The sequence below is a fragment of the Vicia villosa genome, linkage group LG1 (assembly GCF_029867415.1).
Source record: "Vicia villosa cultivar HV-30 ecotype Madison, WI linkage group LG1, Vvil1.0, whole genome shotgun sequence".
Lineage (NCBI taxonomy): Eukaryota > Viridiplantae > Streptophyta > Magnoliopsida > Fabales > Fabaceae > Vicia > Vicia villosa.
This window is the reverse complement of record NC_081180.1, coordinates 159,477,763-159,499,283: the sequence shown is the minus strand read 5'-3', so window position 1 is coordinate 159,499,283 and position 21,521 is coordinate 159,477,763. Positions and strand designations below refer to the sequence as shown.

Genomic DNA, 21,521 nt, shown 5'->3' with positions numbered 1-21,521 from the left:
GGAAAAAGACAGCGCTTTTTTTGGCTTTAGGCAGCGCTTTAAAGCGCTGTCTATTCCCCCGCTGCCGTAGGTAAAGGCAGCGTTTTTTTTCACCTTGAAGCTGCTAAAGACACCCTTTAGTCAGCACTTTTACCTATAAAGTGCTGTTAAAGGCCCACTTTAGACAGCGCTTTTATATTAAAAGCGCTGCTAAAGGTCCCCTTTAGACAGCGCTTTTCTGAAACAAGTTTTAAGAAAAAGCCTCTTAAAAGCGCTGCTAAAGGCCACCTTTAGGCAGCGCTGTTCCCACAAGCGCTGCTAAAGGCCCACTTTAGCCAGCGCTTTTTTCTTAAAAGCGCTGTTAAAGTCCCCCTTTAGGCAGCGCTTTTCTGATACAAAGTTTTTAAAGAGCTTTTAGGCAACGCTTCTCTTTTAAAGCGATGTCTAATGTCCACGAAATTTTTAGATGCATCTATTTAAAAAAGGCTTGCCCCAGGTTTTCACCACATTTTGCACCTGTATATACTATTGCAAATTTCACATATAAATATACGAATAAACTTTGTATTTTTTATATGCTAATAATATATTAATAAACAACAACAAAATTTCATCGAATTCAATGAAAACAATTGCATAATCCAAAACATTGTTATTTTTTACACAAGTCAAAAGGATGCTAAATATCTACTTTTTCATCTTGCCAGCTAACCTTTTTACCCTTCAATATCCTGCAATTGCATCAAACCATTACAATCACAAAACAGAATAACAGAAAACCAAAACAAAATAATATAAAGGTGAAAAACATTCTACATTAGTGTACATAAAACCATTCTATATTTGCCACGAATGTATTTCAAACGGCCTACATATCACTAAATAATCTATGTAGATAAATCAAATATTGCAACATGCACTTGGCTATACTCAAAAATCTCATCAACTATAGTAAGATTTCAATATACCTATACAACTTTGAACTCAATCATGAATTGACATCATTCCTCCTTAAGTTCATCCAACTTGGATTTTGAGTAAGTAGCACACTTGAAGTCATCAAAGTACTATAAAATAATATAACATGGTATGTTTAAGTTAAAACTATTTAATTATATGAGAAATATGTGTTAAATATTAAAATAACTCTTAAGTTAGAAATCCATACCTTGGACGGAATCTCTATTTGATTCGAAAGAAGAATTTCTTTCATACTGCAACATGTAAAAACCGCAATCTACTTCATTACGCTGCCCAGGACACTACACATGGAAAGAAAATATGGATAAGGCCTAAGTTTTATCACGTATCATCACTATTTATATAATAAAAAATGTGATAATTAATTAATATACCTCCATTCGAATTCATGTAATGTTGTTGGCTTTACTCTTTGGTACTTGACTTCCTCTTTGTGCTCGAAAAAACTTATAACGCTAATAAAACATAAACGCATAATTTAAAACAATTCCCATAAATAAATAAATATACACACGAATATTTAGAACAATCTCACTTACGTATGTATCAACCAACTTCTTCATAGCTTCGTAGCAAAAGAATAAATATACACACGAATAATTAGTCACGTAACTATAGAAAAAGAATAACTAATTACCTGTAGAGAAAGTCAGCAACTTCTGGAAACACACACTGTAAGATTCTTGGAAACGAATTGAACTTCACTCTTCACAAGTAACCCCTAGCAAAGATATTCCTGAAAATATAAAATAAAAAAGTTAATTGAAGAGTAAAAGAAGGAGAGTTGAATTTATATTAAAACTAACTATATTTTCAAACTAGTTATAGAATTAGATTTATATTAAAATTGATTTTAAAACAATACAGTTTATGAACATTACTAAGATGCTAAATAAACAGTATACAGTTTATGAACATTACTAAGATGCTAAATAAAAATTAAATGAACACCTTTTCATTTATTCATTGTCTGTCAACTATTTCACAAAATCAATTAAATTACGTTCTAATCATCAATTACATCAACACAGTCCCCAAAAGTAATCAATATATGTGGGGTTTGTGGCTTTGAGAACAAGGTAAACGAAAAATATGGAAAGTTTAATATAAGCAGTGATTCTATGAGTCCGCATATAAAGCATATGTTTCAAATTACTTCAACTATGATCCCTGTTTAATCTCCTACTCCCTATTATTCTCTTCTCTCACAAAACTTATCCTTCCTCCCCACATTATTACATTAATATTAGAGTATGAAAATAGTTAAACAGTAGCGATTACAAATGCCCAACAAAGGTACCCCATTTATATTCAAAATGTTAAATGAATATGAATTTGTGTTAGTAAAAATTCCTGATTGCCAATATTCATTTTATGGAAGGAAAGATTAAAATATTTTAATTTAAAATGCATGGAACTAAGAATTAATCACTAAAATATAACTAATTGTTATTGAAATCTATTAAAGTAAAAGAAGCTAATGCCCAACAAAAGCTACACAGAGGCTAATTGTGGTGTAGAAATTCCCTAAACATCATTAAGTAACCAACTACCTAATCATCAAAGTGAGCTATTTAAAAATTAGAACCTTTCACTAAGCTGATATTCACGCTACCGATAGCATCTGCGGCATTATTCCATTTGCTGTCACACTAATTCTTAAACTAAAGATATACTCTAACACCATAGCCATTAGAAAATCAAATTAGATACTATTAATTTAATTTGACACCATAAAGATATATTTTGACACCATAGACATTTATATATTTCTTAATAAAATTTATTGAATAAGGACAAAGACAATAACATGAGAGAAGCTTCAATTACCCAATTTGCTGAGAGAATAATGATTCATTCAAGGTAGTAATTCATTGTTATGTTAGGCTAACAACACATAAACAGACTCCTCCTCAATAGTATGATATGCGTAACAAAAATCACCACGACAGATTGAGAAAATAGAGTACCTTAAATACTAAATGCGATTGATTCAATTCAACAGTAGAACACTTACATAGAAATTCATTTAATTTGGGATGCAAGTAAATTCCCACTACCCTAAATACCAATATATTCATGACATGCTTCCAAAGTTCCAATACATCATGATGCCACAACCAGCAAGCAAACACATTATTTTTGCTGTATATACATTTCCCATGCTCAACAGTTATCTACTCTAACCTCTATCAATTCTTATTATATATACTAATCAGTAATTATTACATTCTCATTCTTCACACACCAACTTAGATACAAAAATGGTTTCTTCTTCTTCTGCTTTGTTTCTCGGTCTTATGTTTCTGTTGACACCATTGTTGCTCCTTTCATCCTCATCTCAAGCACTAGAGTTTCATGTTGGGGGTAAAGATGGTTGGGATCTCAAACCTTTTGATTACTACAATAGTTGGGCCCAGAGAAACAGGTTTCAAGTCAATGACACTCTCAGTAAGTCCAATTCATTATTTCTCAACCTTGTAATCATAATGTTTTTATATTAATGTTTTTATTTCTGCTATATTGTATATTTCAAGTACAATAAAAAAAGTGATTCAGTTCTTGTGGTGAAGAAGAAAGACTATGATTCCTGCAACATCGACCATCCAAAAAAAAGATGGACGACGGAGATTCGAGATTCAAGCTCGGTGATTCGGGTCCGTATTTTTTCATCACTGGCAATATTGATCATTGTAAACAAAGGCAAAAGATTATTGTTTTAGTCATGGCAGTTAGACACCGTAACCCTCCTCCTACCGTGGTTGCGACCCCGTCTCCCGTAAGTGGCTTGTCGCCACCTCTAATTCACAAGTCCGCTTTGGATGCTCCGGCGCCGTCTCCGTCGAAAGCAAGTTCGGTGGGTTTTGGTGTTGTGGTTTGGGTTGGTTTGATATACTATTCTACTGCTACGACTGACAAAACAGTCTCTACTATTGAAAAACCTGTACAGAAGACACCACCAGTTTCATCTATAGTGTTGTCTTCCAAAAGTTTTACCGTAGACGGTAAACTTTGTACTGCTGGGTTGACACACCGACTTCAATAACTTCATCTATTGCTACTGATCCTACTATTAAGCCAAGTATGTGTGAAGTTAAATTATCGACACTCACTATTTTAGGTTCGGGAATAATTTTGTTCCTTCAACAGAGGTAACATGTGCTGATGCTCATTCAAAAGAGTCCACTAATACATATAAGCGCTTATCGAATAAGTGCTTATGTTTAAGCTATTCTTATTATAAACAGAGGAACATAGCAAAGAATAAGAAAAATAAATAGCAAAGAATGAGTAAATTTGACATTGATTACCTTAATGGCTATAAAATCAGTACAAGTTGCTTGATTTCAGTTTCAGTTTCTATTTCTTTGTTTGAACAAAGAAGAACGGCGCGACGAATGATATCAACACCCTAGAAGTAGAACGAGGAATGACGACTGGGAATGGTAGAAGAAGAACGAGAGTCGATTTTGGATTTTATTGTTTTCAGTTTGAGAAGAAGAAGAGCGAGAATCGATTTGGAATTTTAGGGTTTTCAATTTGAGAGGAAGAAGAACGAGTATAGATTTGGGATTTAGGGTTTTCACGTTTGAGAAGAAGAACGAATAACAAAGAAACATGTTCGTAGGCGCTTTCTCATTATTTTAGAAATTTTGAAGTTTTTAATTACCTAAGAGATGGATAACGTGAGACTTTAGCAGCGCTTCTACTAAAATTATAATTTTTTTATTTTTTTTAACATATAGCTACACTTTAGGAAAAAGCGCTGCCTATGCAAACGGCCTATAGCGACGCTTTTATGAAGAGCTGTCTAAAGTAAGTCTTTGGCAGCGCTTATGCTCAAGTTTTAATTTATTATTTTTCTAAGAACCTATAGCAGCGCTTTTTTTTAGAAGCGCTATCTATGTAGTGCTGTCTAAAGTCAATTTTGTAGTAGTGATCATTTCAGGTATGAATGAACGTGATGTGATGATAAATGAAGGTCTCATGAATGTGGAGTTAGTTCAACAATCTATATATACACAAGTATAAAAACATAACCAAAGTATAATTGTACAAAGATGTAAATCAACAAGCATATGTACAAGTGGATAACAAGGAGAGCATAGAAACAAGTTAATATATCAACATGGTATTACTTTTAAGATAAAAAATAAAGATCAAGGATCTTGAAATTAGGGTGTTAGCGGTCTCACCAACTCTTATTGGAGGAATGACATTCTCCAAGGAAGGGTTTGTGAAATTGATGTTGGACCTGCAGTTGGGAGAGAGTATGGTGGAGCGAACACCGTGATCGTCGTGTTTACTAGCCATGAGGATATTTTTAGACATTACTTTGTTCTTTGTGTGAGGGGATGAAAAAGACGAGGATAGCAAGGTTTCCCACAGACGACGCCACTGATCCGGAGGGTCATCAGAATTAGAAAGTGGGTCAGAGACGTCTGCACGATGGTTATGAAAAGGAAGAGGGGTGTATCTGCAAGATACTCTGACGTGTAAGTAAGTAGGTGTGAATACAAGATTACACTCAAAGATGTTTTTGATTCATGGCAAACTCAAATAAGCATTCAAACAACAAGACGGAAGCAGAAAACTTAAAGAAAAGCAAGCATTGATCACTCATAGGTCAACCCATTATGTTTATATGTTTATAGGTTGCCTCAACACAAGCAAAACAAGAAGAATGCAGAAAAACAGCAGTTAGGTCGACCTACCATCAACCCAGGTCGACCTAAAATGGAGAAAAATTCATATATCCCTGCTAGGTCGACTCACACATCATTTAGGTCGACCTAAATTGATGAATTCTACATACCAGCCTGTTAGGTCGACCTACACATCAACTAGGTCGACCTAATCTGTGAAAATGTCCCCAGAATGCATCAGAAGAGGATTCTGGTCGACCTACTCCTTCAACAGGTCGACCTAACTGGGAGCAAAGTTCTGCAAGCTCTGTTAGGTCGACCTAAGCACTACAAGTGGTCGACCTAACTGATCAAGAAAGTTCAAAAATCAGTTTTTCTTGGTTCTAACTGTTATGCAATCATATATATTGTGCAAGGGTTATTATTCAAGTAACACCAACGACTGAAAGATACACAAACGCTTCTCATCTTCGTTCTTCATCATCTCCAACACAATTACACATAATCATTCTTGCGTTGCGGGTTAGTGATGAGTTCGATAACGTCCATGGAACGGAATTGAAGATTCCTAGTGGGTGAAGGTTTGTGGGGTTTGTTGGTGAATAAAATCTGCGGGTTTTGTCCTCCACGACGGGTGGTTCTTGGGGGTTTTTATCAAGAGGCGTTCATTGAGGATTCGGCTGAGTGTAACGATTGAGGAACGGGGAGTTCAAGGAATCAAGACACTGCAGAAGGGAATCAAAGTGAAGCTCTTGGATAACCTTGATCTGGCTCAAGATTAAGGGGGAAGAAGATTCAAAGGATCGACATAATTGGTTTATCGTTTATCGCTTTGTTATCTTCTTTGTATATACTACTTTCAACATTAATGAAAGATTACCCAATTTCAATTTGGAATTGGGGGCAGACGTAGTCGTAGCGAGGACGATCGACGAACTGCCTAAACAAATATCGTGTTCTTGTCGCTTTTACTTTCTCTTTTACTTTCTGTTCATAATTGGTCATAAGTGCAAAATTGATCAACGATTCAAGTGTTAAAATTGTGAATTAAAGTTCTGCACAAACATCACAATTCACCACAACTTGAATCACTATCAATTTGAACGTATCACCAAGTGTTTGTGTTTTTGCTTAATCCAATCTTACTGCATTGTAAATCAAAGTTGTCAATCTAGGAGTTAATTGGTTTTCAGCTGTTAAACGTATTGGTTAGCCATCATATTACTTCACCATCAATTCCACTTACTTTTTGGTTTTGAAACACATACGACCTTTGCAATAGCGGTCCGGAATAGACGCAAGTCGATTCAGAACCGCTTTCGCTCGAGTCAGTAGAAAAATCCGTAAAAACTTAGTGAGATCTATTCACCCCCCCCCCCCTCTAGATCTTTAGGCCAGCGTCTAACAAGTGGCATCAAGAGCTCTGGTTTATTCCGTGCTACGTGAAACACTTATTGGAAAGATGGCTTCCGGACCTAAAGGGGCTCATAATAGAGCTCCAGTTTTCAACGGAGAAAACTACGGCTATTGGAAGGATTGTATGTGTGTCCATATCAATGCAATTGATAGGAACATCTGGACAGCTATTGTCAATGGTCCATTTCAGATCACCATGACAAATGCAGCTGGTGCAGTTGTTCCAAAACCAGAAGATACTTGGAATGCTGAAGATGAAAAGAAATATGCATACGATTGGAAAGCGAGAAACATTCTAATCTCAGCTCTAGGAGTTGATGAATACTATCGCGTTTCCCATTGTAGATCAGCTAAAGCTATGTGGGACACATTGCAAGTTGCCCACGAGGGAACGGATGATGTCAAACTAGCTAGGACCAATACGTTAACTCAAGAGTTCGAACTTTTCCACATGGAAGATGGTGAAACCATCGAAAGCATGCAGAAAAGATTCGTTCACCTGAAAAATCGATTAAATTCTCTTGATAGACCTGTTTCCAATGCAGTTGCTACTAACAAAATCTTAAGGTGTTTGAACAGGGAATGGCAGCCCAAAGTTACAGCAATTAAGGAAGCAAATGATCTCAACACTTTAGACATTACCACTCTCTTTGGTAAACTAGAGGAACATGAACAGCATCTTAAATGCCTTGACATGCATGAGAAGAGGACAAAGAAAGAAAAGAACATGGAGAAAGAGGTAGAGAAGAAGACAATAGCTCTAAAAGCTTCGAGCTCCAAGACCTCAAAACGAGAGCCAAAGGATAGTGACACAAGTGATGACGAAGACTCCGATGATGAGGAAATGGGACTGTTTGTGCGAAGATACAACAAATATCTAAAGAAAAATGGAGCAAAACATTCCGACAAAGGATTGGTCAACTATAGAAAGCAATCAAACATGTTCAAACAAGATGACGACAACAAAGGAAAGATCAAAGGTCTTTGCTTCAATTGTGGGAAAGCCGGTCACTACAAACCGGATTGTCCATATCTTAAGAAAGAAAAGGAGAAGAACCAAAGCAAAGGTCATAACAAATCTAAAAGAGCTTACATAGCATGGGAAAGTGATTCATCTAGTGAAAGCTCGTCAAGCGATGAAGAAGAATCAGCAAACCTATGCTTCATGGCTCATCAAAACAAGAAAAAGAAAGCTGTAAGTCATCTTAAACCTGAACTAGTAGATAAGGTATCTCATTCTCAACTAAAACTTGCTTTTGAAGAATTACATAGAGATGCAATTAAAGCTTTCAAACTTTTGGCCTCAAATAAGAAAATATTTTCATATCTTGAATCAAAAGTTGAGAAAACCGAAAGGGATATGGAAGCTTTAAAACAATCTATGCTAGACATTCAAAAGGACAAAGTTGAAATAGATCCTACATCATGGTTTGGTTGTGAGACATGTCACATTTGGCAAAAAGAAGTGAGAGATCTAAAAGCCAAGTTAGACAAGGCTCTACAACCAAAAGTGACTTTTGCGGTTGATCCAAACAAGTTCAAAAGATCGTATACTCCTTTATATAGTAAATACACTTTTGTACCAAAAGTATCAACTAGCAAAACTCCATATTCTCATCATATTACCTGTCATTATTGTTGCAAAAAGGGACATACCATTGAAAAATGCAAATTTAGGAGAATTTTAGTTCCTAAAGGAGTATTTCAATGGTTGCCTAAGTGCAACAAATTGTGTACTCACTACCAAGGACCCAATGAAAATTGGGGACCTCCCTCTTTAAATTAATCTTGCAGGAAAAGTGTCTTGACATTGCCGAAAGGTTGTGGTTCCTTGATAGCGGATGTTCAAGACACATGACTGGAGACCTATCTCTTTTCGTTGAGTTTCAAGCAAAGAAAAAGGGGTATGTCACCTATGGAGATAACAATCGGGGAGCCATACTTGGTAAAGGAAGTGTAGGTCTTTCATTTAATGGTGCAGGCCCATCCACTGAAGACATTGTCAAGGATAAGGAAGATGAGGATGAAAGTATTGTAAAGAAAGATGCTGAGAGAGAGAGAAAGATGAGTCTCACAATGAAAATGAAAAAGAAAGCATCTCAAACAATGAAGAACTTCCCAAGGCCTGGACAAACGTGAAAGACCATCCAATTGACAATATAATAGGAGACATCTCAATGGGCGTTACAACACGCTCAAAGATAAGTAACTTCTGCCATCATTTTGCTTTTGTTTCACAAGTTGAGCCGAAAAACGGTAAGGATGCATTACTTGATGAGCATTGGCTAATGGCCATGCAAGAAGAATTAAACCAATTTAAACGGAATGATGTTTGGGACTTAGTCCCTCATCCGGGAGATCATCAAGTAATAGGCACTAGATGGGTTTTTCGTAACAAACTTGATGAAAACGGTGTTATTACTAGAAACAAAGCTAGATTAGTTGCCCAAGGTTACAATCAAGAGGAAGGTATTGATTATGAAGAGACATACGCTCCTGTAGCACGTCTCGAAGCTATTCGCCTCTTACTTGCTTATGCTTGTTCTAAAGACTTCTGTAACTCGGTGAACTGACTTTTATTTTTTAAAAGCAACAATGTTGCGGTAAGCATGAGTCGCCACCGACTTTTATTTTGTCCAATTTTTAGGAAAGGTAAAAAGTACAGAAAAAGACCTTTTTAAAAGAAAACGGGCTCGGGGGGTAAGTTATGAAAAGGGAAGGTGCAAGCACCCTTTTCATCCGTAGTTATCTACGGGCTCTTAACTTGCTTAGCTCATGTTTGTTTGTTTTGAGTTGAAAAGAGGCATAAGGACTTTAGCGTAAATGCGTAGCCTTAGTTTTTGAAAGAATAGTAGTGAAAAAAAATGTTCTTTTATTGAGCTAGGCAGGTTAAGAGCACTACCCTAACTACTTGGTCTTTTTCTATACTTTTTACGATTCCCAGGATAATCCATACTATATAGAAGTAGGAAATCCTTGTTATATTGGACGTGCGGGTCATCGAAGGGTCATCGAGGTCGTTTGAAGGCAACAAGTAGAGGTACCTTTAGCAATATTCGAAGGGACAATCATCGTTTCATAGGCAACCATTCGAGGGACTAGATCATATCATCGTAGGCAACATCGTGGGTCATCGAGGGACTTATGATCTTTGATGATTTTTGATCGAAGGACTTTTGCTAATGGGTACCTCTATATTCGAGGGACACGACCTTATAATCGAAGGCAACCAAGAGGGGTGTACCCTAGGGGTGAGTGAGTACAAGTGTGTTAGATTCGAATATTTAATCTTGAATTAGGTTAGCTAGCGTTTGATTAAGTTATCTTGCCACACAGACCCTAATTACTAGCAGTTAAATATGTACAGAAAAGTAAAGGTGCGGAATGTAAAGGTCCTACGCTATTACATGGCTTCGGGGATGGGGATTACATAACCAAAAATGGGGATGCGAAAAATAAAAAGGTGCAGAAAGTAAAAATCCTAATTAACTATTACAGGGCTTTTGCAGTTACATCATAATAGTATGCGGGAAAGTAAAGTATATACAAAAATTGACGAATTCTAAATGGTGAATGTCCACAAGATAGTTCTAAGACTCCAGATGGTACCTCGCAATCCAAACAAAATGTTAGTATATAATAAACATGCTAAATTCTAAAAAATAAATTAAAAATTAAACTAATATGTTTTTGGTACTTTTTAATATTATTAGAGAAATTAAGAGCCTAATAAAATATATAAGAAAATTTAATCAAACAAAACATTTTTTGTATTTTTATCATTATGTAGAAATTAAAATTAAAAGGATAATTATAATATATTAACAAAACTTGTAAAAGAAAAATAATAAATAAATCACACAATTAATAGTAATGGGTTAAAAGTGGGAGTGTATAAGTCAGAAAATCGGACTGGGCTGAGATGGCAGGCCCAAAACACACTCTTGAAAATCCAACTAAAACAAGAGAGGGGGGTGCATCGCTGGGTAATGATGGTGGTGACTGGTGAGCAATTCAGTTGGGCCTTAAAGCTTCTGAGCCCAAGTTGACTAAAAAACCTAACGTGGAGGGACCAAGTCCGCCCCTTGTTCTTCTTCTTCAGTCTCCTCTATTTTTCAGAATGAACAACATCAACAACAACATAGTTCAAAGGTAAATGCATACAGAGACAATCATCATCACATACGAGTCATAGATATCAAACTCAAATCAAACAGCAAAGCAAGAATACATGTTCAAATGCGGCGACGACAAATACTAAGAAATATACTCGAAACTGGGCAAACAACCACTAATCAAGAATCATGAAATCAACAGTGCAAAGGAAACAATTCGAAATCAACCGAAAAGGATGGATTTAAGTGAAATGATTACCGATTGATGTCGTTGATACAAGCTGAAGCGTGTTGTTGTTCGTGAAGGCGGTTGCGTGTCTCCGGAGGGAATATCGTGGTGCGCGTTTGGTTTGGTTGTTCCATCTCGGTTTTTTCAATGGAGAAGCTTTCACTGGAATCCAGAAACAACGCTCGAATATCTTCCTCGATCTGCTTTGCTTTGCGTTTTGACATGGATCTGAATTGCAAGGTTGCTGAATATTGAAAGGAGAAGAAGGCCGATTGTGCGATGCCGTCGAAGATGCTGTTTGAGAGATGCTTGAATGAGCTTGATTTGAAGTTGAATCTGTGGAGCTGTTGACTCGGTTCATGGGTGGTGATTGTAGGTGCATTGGAGTAGAATTGATTGAAGATGCTGGCGCGTCGGTGTTCGGTTTTGAACGATTTGAATGTGTTTGCGAATCACTGTGATCACGCGTGGAGGAATTGATGGCTGAGGTGTGGAGGATCTGTTCTAGTTTTGTGGTCCTTCCTTCTATTTTCCAGATTGTTTGTATTGTTATTTTCCTGTACAACAAAAAGACCAAAATTGAAATCTGTTAGATTCAAAGTACTGTTATTGGTGGAGGTTTGGCTTTGTACATGGATGGGTTTTGAAGTAAAACAAAGGCTTTCTTAGTGCAAATTATGTATGAAAATTGCAGGTGAATTTTAGAAAAGATTAGTTTGTGAATCAAAGTATTTGATGAATTCCGGTGCGAGATCGTTTTGATGTAGATGCAAGCTTTGTGTAGATTAGAAAAGTGTTGAAAAATTTGTTGGTTCTCGTGAGAGAGAAAGAGTGATTTCAAAATAGTTGAAATAAAAATTATTATTATTATTAGTTAGTAAAATATTAGTAAACAATAAGAAATTAACAGCAGTTAGTAATGTAAAAATGCATTTGTTAGACGAAAATGTTAGTTTAAATAAAAAGCAAGATTTTAATTTAATTTGGAGAAGATGTACGGTATGAGTATCAATTTTAAATGTGTGACTGTTAGTTCAAGTAAAACTTTGTGAAAGTGTCGGATTGAAAATTGTTAGGGGAGAAACCATCAAAAGTTCATCATTTGGTTAAAAATCGAAAGTAAGAGGGCGGCCTCATATATAAATCATCGGCCAAAAACATCTTTAAAAAAGTTTTAAAGGACGGGGAGGCCTCATAGATTAATCATCGGCCGGAAAAAAAAAAGATTTTGAAAAACAATTTATGAAAATAAGATTTGTAAAAAATGCAAAAATTGTATTAGTGATTGTTTAGAAAATTGTTGATCAGGAGAAGATGAGAATTGTTGATGAAGAATGAGGATGAGAGGTGCCCTATTTATAGACTGAGAATTAGGTTAAAACCACTCCTAAAAAGGAAATGATCCAACCCAAAAGCCCATGGAGCTTCCTTGGTGACCAAGAATAAGAACCTGGACGTACTTGTGTCCAGGTGCGTCCAGGTGCAAAAAAAGATAAAAAATAGTTAAAAAAAACATAGAAATGTACCAAGCGGGAATTGAACCGTTTGCAAACCTTTCATTCTTACCAATTATGTTATGTTATTTATTTGAAATAAAAAGCCAATTGAAAGTATATGAAGCATCGGCCAACATTTTCTATTTATTAAAATAAAAGTAATTTAAGAGTAAACTACTATATTTTTAAAATAGACTTTAAATCGAATATTCATAAAATTCAGGATGTCAATGTAAATGAACCCGAGATTTTATAAAATCCAATTTTTTGAAATAATTTCGAAAATTTTTGTCACTAAAAAGTGTGGGCAAATTTTGGGGTATGACAGCTGCCCCTGTTCAATCTTCTTAAACCTGAAGAGGTAGATTGGCGTATTCGCCAATCGTGATCTGAAGGTGGAAGAGGATTGAACACCAGAATACCCAGAAATTTGCGCTCGTTGTTGCGGAAAGTAATATTGGAGATGGGCTTAAGGATGCCATCCAGATGTTTGACAAGATGTTTGTCTAAAGCAAGATGCTTTCCAGACTGGATCATATGCATTGACTGTGTCTAAAGGAGAGAGTCATCAAAATGAAGTAATGTCTTACAGAAGACTATCTTGAGATGTTCCTGGAACGGGTAGATCACTGGTTTGAAGAAGACTATGATAAGAGGCGTCTTAAAGGAAACTACCTGAATAGGTTCAAACAAAGGATACAAAATTGATGTAAAGAAGATTAGGCTTTAGACAAAGCTCGGGAAGAATTGTCTTAGAGAAGACTAACGAAAAAGCTCCTTGAAAGCGCAAGAGATGTCTTAGAAAAGATTGGATAAATACTTGAAGAATATTACCTGAAGAGGTTGAGACATGTCTTAAACAATACTAACCTAAAAAGGCTCCTAGAAAGGATATGATATGTCTTAAACAAGACTACCTAGAAAGGCTCCTAGAAAGGATATGAACTGTTTTAGAAAAGACTACCTAGAAAGGTTCCTAGAAAGGATGATAAACGTCTTAGAAAAGAATACCTAGAAATGATAATAAACGTCTTAGAAAAGACTACCTAGAAAGGCTCCTAGAAAGGATAAGAAATGTCTTAGAAAAGACTACCTAGAAAGGTTCCTAGAAAGGATGATAAACGTCTTAGACAAGACTGACCTAGAAAGGCTCCTAGAAAGGATAAGAAAGGTCTTAGAAAAGACTACCTAGAAAGGCTCCTAGAAAGGATGTGAAACGTCTTAAACAATACTACCTAGAAAGGCTCCTAGAAAGGATATGATATGTCTTAAACAAGATTGCCTAGAAAGGCTCCTATAAATGATGTGATACGTCTTAAACAAGACTACCTAGAAAGGCTCCTAGAAAGGATAAGAAACGTCTTAGAAAAGACTACCTAGAAAGGTTCCTAGAAAGGATGAGAGATGGGTCTTAGAAAAGACTACCTAAAAAGGTTCTTGTAAAGGATGTGATACGTCTTAAACAAGACTACCTAAAAAGGTTCCTAGAAAGGATGAGAAGTTCTTTTATTGTTTTTGAATTATCTTTGAAGAAAGACCCGGAATGAAGCATCAAAATTGTATTTGTGTCTTAACTGAGCGTTAAGATTGAATCGTTGATACGATCGTCTTTGCACCGTATTTGGATGATAATGTTATTTTGATTGTGAAGTGACCTGAAAAGGAAAATTTAATTTTATGCAATGTCATGATGCATGTATTGTGTGATGAGGATCTCGAAATAAACGAGAATGTTGTATGTTATGTATGTAATGTGAATGAGGTTCTCGAAATAAACGAGAATGTTGTATGTTATGTATGTATTGTGAATGATGCATGAATGGACTATATAGTCGAAGCGTATTGTTAACTTTGTATAGCAATTGCTTGTTGAGAAAATAAATCTCTGTATGATGTTGGAGATGATGACAAGGTGATTGTGTTGAGAATTCTTGTCTTTCGTTCGAGGATATCCAGCTGGGGATTTTTATTACCGCTTGGGGATGAAAGTAGCTTGAGTGATTTGATCCTGATGTGCCCTGATTGGGGATAAGAGAGATGGATAACTGACCAAGTTTCCACTGTGAGTGCCAACTTTACAGGGAACAGTGAGTTTGAATAAACCCTGTTGGAGAGGAAGATTGTATCGGAGAGCCTATAGTGTTAGGGAGCCAAGTCTCTGTTGGGAAGAGATTACTTGAAGATAACTCCTCGAGGATTACTCTGTGGGGATATTGTTGTGAAAACAACTTTGTGGGTAAGATCCCTTGAGATTTCAATTTTCATTGCCCCCATGTCACTTGCTGCTGGAAAACATTTTCTTAACCATATGTGGCCCTTTGCATGGGGAAGTCTATCTCCCCCTGGAGTCGGTAACCTCGTATACTTAATTCTTGAGATTACTGGAATTAGAACTTCGAAGGAGATACTGATCTTGTTGCTAGTAGCTAAATAGCTTTTGCTGAGATTTATGACTAATGCAACATGCCCCAAGTGATAGGCTTGCCTCTCTGACTGTTTAGTGCCTTTGAGAGATTCTCTGAATCTTGACTTGATTGCCCCATATGAATGAGATAATAACATGTCATGCCTCTTGTATATACAAGCTTTTGACTGACTGAGTCAGGCGTACGAGACGTCTCTGCAGCTTTATCTGTCGGGGGGACTTTCTGAGATTCGTGCTATCATAAGCAACATGCCCCTGTATCATGAACTTAGGAATCATGCCCCTGGTTGATCAGGGTTGGAGGTAATTTCAACTGTGCTTGGGTGAAGGCTCCTGGTTGTTCAGCAGTTTTGAGAGATCCTTTGAATCTTGGCCTGATTGCCCTAGATATCTAAACGCTTACTCGATGGAGTATTTCGACCACTTTTGTTACCCTGAGAGTGATCATAATTTGAGATGTTCATGCTCGAACTCAACGGAGTTTTGAAGACAACTTGTCCCTTGAGAGGATTAAACTTTTCATCTGCAGCTCATGATGGATGCTTTCCTGATGTCAAGTACTTGTTCATATGCCAATAATGTTTAGTATGAGAAATATAATTCTAATGCAAAGTTCATGTTTGTCTTAAAGTTTAGAAGAAGAAATTTTTGAAAGGATGTTAAAACATCGATTTTTTGTGAAAGGTGGTGCGATACCAACTCAAGCGTTTAGCAAAAACTCCTAGGAGTCGGTTTACCGTATTCTCGTTACAGCATGCTTTCGAATTAACCCTGCTTCAATTAGGACTTTTGAGGGTTGTAACGTGGCCAGGTTCATGGTTTTTTAGAAAAAAGGATATTTAGGCTCAAATTTTTATTGGTGCCCACCCCCTTCGTGATGTTCTCCAACCTAAGTTCAGTTAAATTGACGCGAGCATTCATCCTTCAAGTAGAGTTTGAGTCGATTGAGGAATCGATGAGGTGTTTGGACGTGGCAGTCACTTACCTTTTATTCTTGGTGTCTGATCACACGATCTTGAATTTATAGACACACGAATTTTCCCCTTTTGTTGAGGCTTTTTTTTGTTTCCCTAACTTTTGCCTGGACAAATTCTTTTAAATTTCGAGTTTGAAGTCCAGCGGGATGCCCTAACTTTTGCCTGGACAAATTCTTTTAAATTTCGAGTTTGAAGTCCAGCGGGATGCCCTAACTTTTGCCTAAGTCATTTTTTTTTCAAGTTATTGACTTAGCGGGCTTTCTTTTTTCTTTTTTCGATTCGTTCTTTTTGTTTTTTGAACAAGTCGTATGATCCTGAGACGTCTTCGATTTGTTGGAAAGATTGTGACTACCTCACTTCTTGGTTGACGAGGGATAACCATTGTGGTATCGTCATATTTTGACCTTCTATTGCGAGGGATAACCATTTCGTTTTTTAGTTTCCTCAACCTTTTGAAGGATAACCATTGTTGTATCCTTAGATGTGCACTCCTGATGAATTTTGAACGCTCGATCATATTAACTGAACACTACCCTGCCCCTGGGTTAAATATGAGGGTTTTTCATGTAGAAAAGAAACTCCTACTTCAAGGCTCAAAGGGGTTGACAAGGGATTAACTTCCTTATATCTCCAGTGTTTGGGGATTTGAAACAATGCCTGTACATCATCAACAGGGTTTTACTCGAAAGCACACCATTTGAGATTATGGGTATTATATGTTCGTCATTCTCCCTTCAGAGTCATCATGCTTTATCACTGAGAGTTTGGTATCACAAGCAAAGAAAAATATATTAGAGCGAGAGTGAATGCATTTTTTCAAGACAAACATATCCAATGCATCATTATTATAGTTCAAAAACAAACAAGTATTGCATATAAACAGTATTGAACAAAAACAAGAAAGATCACACATGAAAGTGCATGATAAATTACGAATGGCCAATATTGAGGAGATTTTCTCTGTATGGACTTATTGCTTCAGAAGATCTGTTGAGTCGAAGGAGAACTTCAAATCTGGATTGTAGGTGTGAATGTGATGACCTTTGCATCAATCAAGTCTTGAACCTTGTCTCGGAATGGCTGACAATCATCAATCGATTGACCAAGTGCCCCATAGTGGAAAATAAGCCAAGCGTTAGTGTCCGAGCTTGCAGGACACTTTAGATTACTTCTAGGAAGGAGATTCCAACGAAGTCACACAAGAGTTGTAAGTATCCAGCTCTAGAGAGAATAAAATAGTAAGATGAGAAGCTTGTCTGTTGGTAGCAGCTTCGTCTGAAGAACTTTGACTTTTCATCTTTGGACGTCCTTCTATAAGAATCAAGCTCACCATATCCAGTGGGTCATAGCCTCTGATTCGGGGTACGGTACTTTTGAGTTTAAATGCATATGGCTAAAGGAAAATAAATCCTCATGCCCCTTGATAGGAACCGTAACTTTGAGTTTGAAGGCATTCGGCTAGAGGAAAATAAATTCTTCTGCCTCTTGATAGGAATTGTACCTTTAAGTTTGAAGTCATCTGGCTAGAGGAAAATAAGTTCTTCTGCCCCTTGATAGGAATTGTACCTGTAAGTTTGAAGGCATCTGGCTAGAGGAAAATAAATCCTCTTGCCCCTCGATAGAAGTTTAGGCTCTTGATAGTCCTTTCGTCCTAAATCCCTAAGACCCTTGAAAAGAGTTAGTCAACAGGTAATGTAAAAGCATAAGGTAATATGTACAAGTAAGTCCTACAAACAAAACCTGCAAGGAGATCAAGTGGTTAGATAACAAACAAGTCACACAAGAGTCCTTAGGTTTAAAGGCTTGCATGAAGTATGACCAAGTGACTACCCTTCCCCAATAGGTACTTCTAAAGATAAGGATGATATCAACAACGGGTTCTACCGAGTTATTCAGAATTGTCAGCCCTTCTAAAGCACCCTCGGACATGATGCATTTGCACCATGCAATGATACTTTGAGAGAGGACCTATCTGAATTGTAGCATCGGGTAGCGACTAGTTCTCAACATTTGTCAAGAGTAGTCCCCCCACTACGTTCCTAAAGGCCAAGATGGGTTAAAGGGTAACTAAAGGTCCTTGAGCTCCGGCGCACCCAAAGTTACATACATAGACCTCCCTCATTTGAGAAAGGTGTGCATATATCTATGGAGTCCTAACTCAAGCGTGAACTTCATATTGACTCATCTCCCACATATGTGAAAGAGGTCGCCATGACTATGCCACTCCTATCTTAAGTGTACTTGAACCCGGGTATAGGATTCGTCCTTCATTTAATTCCCAAGCAACCTTGAAAAGTAAAGCAAACAAAACAAACATATTATATGATCTAAGCTCTAAGGTAACCCCTCTTTTTATTTATCCCCAGCAGAGTCGCCAGTTCTGTAACTCGGTGAACTGACTTTTATTTTTTAAAAGCAACAATGTTGCGGTAAGCATGAGTCGCCACCGACTTTTATTTTGTCCAATTTTTAGGAAAGGTAAAAAGTACAGAAAAAGACCTTTTTAAAAGAAAACGGGCTCGGGGGGTAAGTTATGAAAAGGGAAGGTGCAAGCACCCTTTTCATCCGTAGTTATCTACGGGCTCTTAACTTGCTTAGCTCATGTTTGTTTGTTTTGAGTTGAAAAGAGGCATAAGGACTTTAGCGTAAATGCGTAGCCTTAGTTTTTGAAAGAATAGTAGTGAAAAAAAATGTTCTTTTATTGAGCTAGGCAGGTTAAGAGCACTACCCTAACTACTTGGTCTTTTTCTATACTTTTTACGATTCCCAGGATAATCCATACTATATAGAAGTAGGAAATCCTTGTTATATTGGACGTGCGGGTCATCGAAGGGTCATCGAGGTCGTTTGAAGGCAACAAGTAGAGGTACCTTTAGCAATATTCGAAGGGACAATCATCGTTTCATAGGCAACCATTCGAGGGACTAGATCATATCATCGTAGGCAACATCGTGGGTCATCGAGGGACTTATGATCTTTGATGATTTTTGATCGAAGGACTTTTGCTAATGGGTACCTCTATATTCGAGGGACACGACCTTATAATCGAAGGCAACCAAGAGGGGTGTACCCTAGGGGTGAGTGAGTACAAGTGTGTTAGATTCGAATATTTAATCTTGAATTAGGTTAGCTAGCGTTTGATTAAGTTATCTTGCCACACAGACCCTAATTACTAGCAGTTAAATATGTACAGAAAAGTAAAGGTGCGGAATGTAAAGGTCCTACGCTATTACATGGCTTCGGGGATGGGGATTACATAACCAAAAATGGGGATGCGAAAAATAAAAAGGTGTAGAAAGTAAAAATCCTAATTAACTATTACAGGGCTTTTGCAGTTACATCATAATAGTATGCGGGAAAGTAAAGTATATACAAAAATTGACGAATTCTAAATGGTGAATGTCCACAAGATAGTTCTAAGACTCCAGATGGTACCTCGCAATCCAAACAAAATGTTAGTATATAATAAACATGCTAAATTCTAAAAAATAAATTAAAAATTAAACTAATATGTTTTTGGTACTTTTTAATATTATTAGAGAAATTAAGAGCCTAATAAAATATATAAGAAAATTTAATCAAACAAAACATTTTTTGTATTTTTATCATTATGTAGAAATTAAAATTAAAAGGATAATTATAATATATTAACAAAACTTGTAAAAGAAAAATAATAAATAAATCACACAATTAATAGTAATGGGTTAAAAGTGGGAGTGTATAAGTCAGAAAATCGGACTGGGCTGAGATGGCAGGCCCAAAACACACTCTTGAAAATCCAACTAAAACAAGAGAGGGGGGTGCATCGCTGGGTAATGATGGTGGTGACTGGTGAGCAATTCAGTTGGGCCTTAAAGCTTCTGAGCCCAAGTTGACTAAAAAACCTAACGTGGAGGGACCAAGTCCGCCCCTTGTTCTTCTTCTTCAGTCTCCTCTATTTTTCAGAATGAACAACATCAACAACAACATAGTTCAAAGGTAAATGCATACAGAGACAATCATCATCACATACGAGTCATAGATATCAAACTCAAATCAAACAGCAAAGCAAGAATACATGTTCAAATGCGGCGACGACAAATACTAAGAAATATACTCGAAACTGGGCAAACAACCACTAATCAAGAATCATGAAATCAACAGTGCAAAGGAAACAATTCGAAATCAACCGAAAAGGATGGATTTAAGTGAAATGATTACCGATTGATGTCGTTGATACAAGCTGAAGCGTGTTGTTGTTCGTGAAGGCGGTTGCGTGTCTCCGGAGGGAATATCGTGGTGCGCGTTTGGTTTGGTTGTTCCATCTCGGTTTTTTCAATGGAGAAGCTTTCACTGGAATCCAGAAACAACGCTCGAATATCTTCCTCGATCTGCTTTGCTTTGCGTTTTGACATGGATCTGAATTGCAAGGTTGCTGAATATTGAAAGGAGAAGAAGGCCGATTGTGCGATGCCGTCGAAGATGCTGTTTGAGAGATGCTTGAATGAGCTTGATTTGAAGTTGAATCTGTGGAGCTGTTGACTCGGTTCATGGGTGGTGATTGTAGGTGCATTGGAGTAGAATTGATTGAAGATGCTGGCGCGTCGGTGTTCGGTTTTGAACGATTTGAATGTGTTTGCGAATCACTGTGATCACGCGTGGAGGAATTGATGGCTGAGGTGTGGAGGATCTGTTCTAGTTTTGTGGTCCTTCCTTCTATTTTCCAGATTGTTTGTATTGTTATTTTCCTGTACAACAAAAAGACCAAAATTGAAATCTGTTAGATTCAAAGTACTGTTATTGGTGGAGGTTTGGCTTTGTACATGGATGGGTTTTGAAGTAAAACAAAGGCTTTCTTAGTGCAAATTATGTATGAAAATTGCAGGTGAATTTTAGAAAAGATTAGTTTGTGAATCAAAGTATTTGATGAATTCCGGTGCGAGATCGTTTTGATGTAGATGCAAGCTTTGTGTAGATTAGAAAAGTGTTGAAAAATTTGTTGGTTCTCGTGAGAGAGAAAGAGTGATTTCAAAATAGTTGAAATAAAAATTATTATTATTATTAGTTAGTAAAATATTAGTAAACAATAAGAAATTAACAGCAGTTAGTAATGTAAAAATGCATTTGTTAGACGAAAATGTTAGTTTAAATAAAAAGCAAGATTTTAATTTAATTTGGAGAAGATGTACGGTATGAGTATCAATTTTAAATGTGTGACTGTTAGTTCAAGTAAAACTTTGTGAAAGTGTCGGATTGAAAATTGTTAGGGGAGAAACCA

The 21,521-nt window shown here is 36.7% G+C and overlaps 1 long non-coding RNA gene across 1 annotated transcript; it reads right to left on the bottom strand.

The window, feature by feature from the left end:
- Positions 1–359: 359 nt before the first annotated feature.
- Positions 360–4,618, bottom strand: LOC131619633 (uncharacterized). Its single transcript, XR_009288958.1, has 6 exons — positions 4,272–4,618; positions 1,598–1,696; positions 1,335–1,415; positions 1,148–1,241; positions 948–1,046; positions 360–710 (listed from the first exon to the last, which is right to left on the bottom strand). It is a non-coding gene; the product is annotated as an uncharacterized LOC131619633 (long non-coding RNA).
- Positions 4,619–21,521: the final 16,903 nt, after the last annotated feature.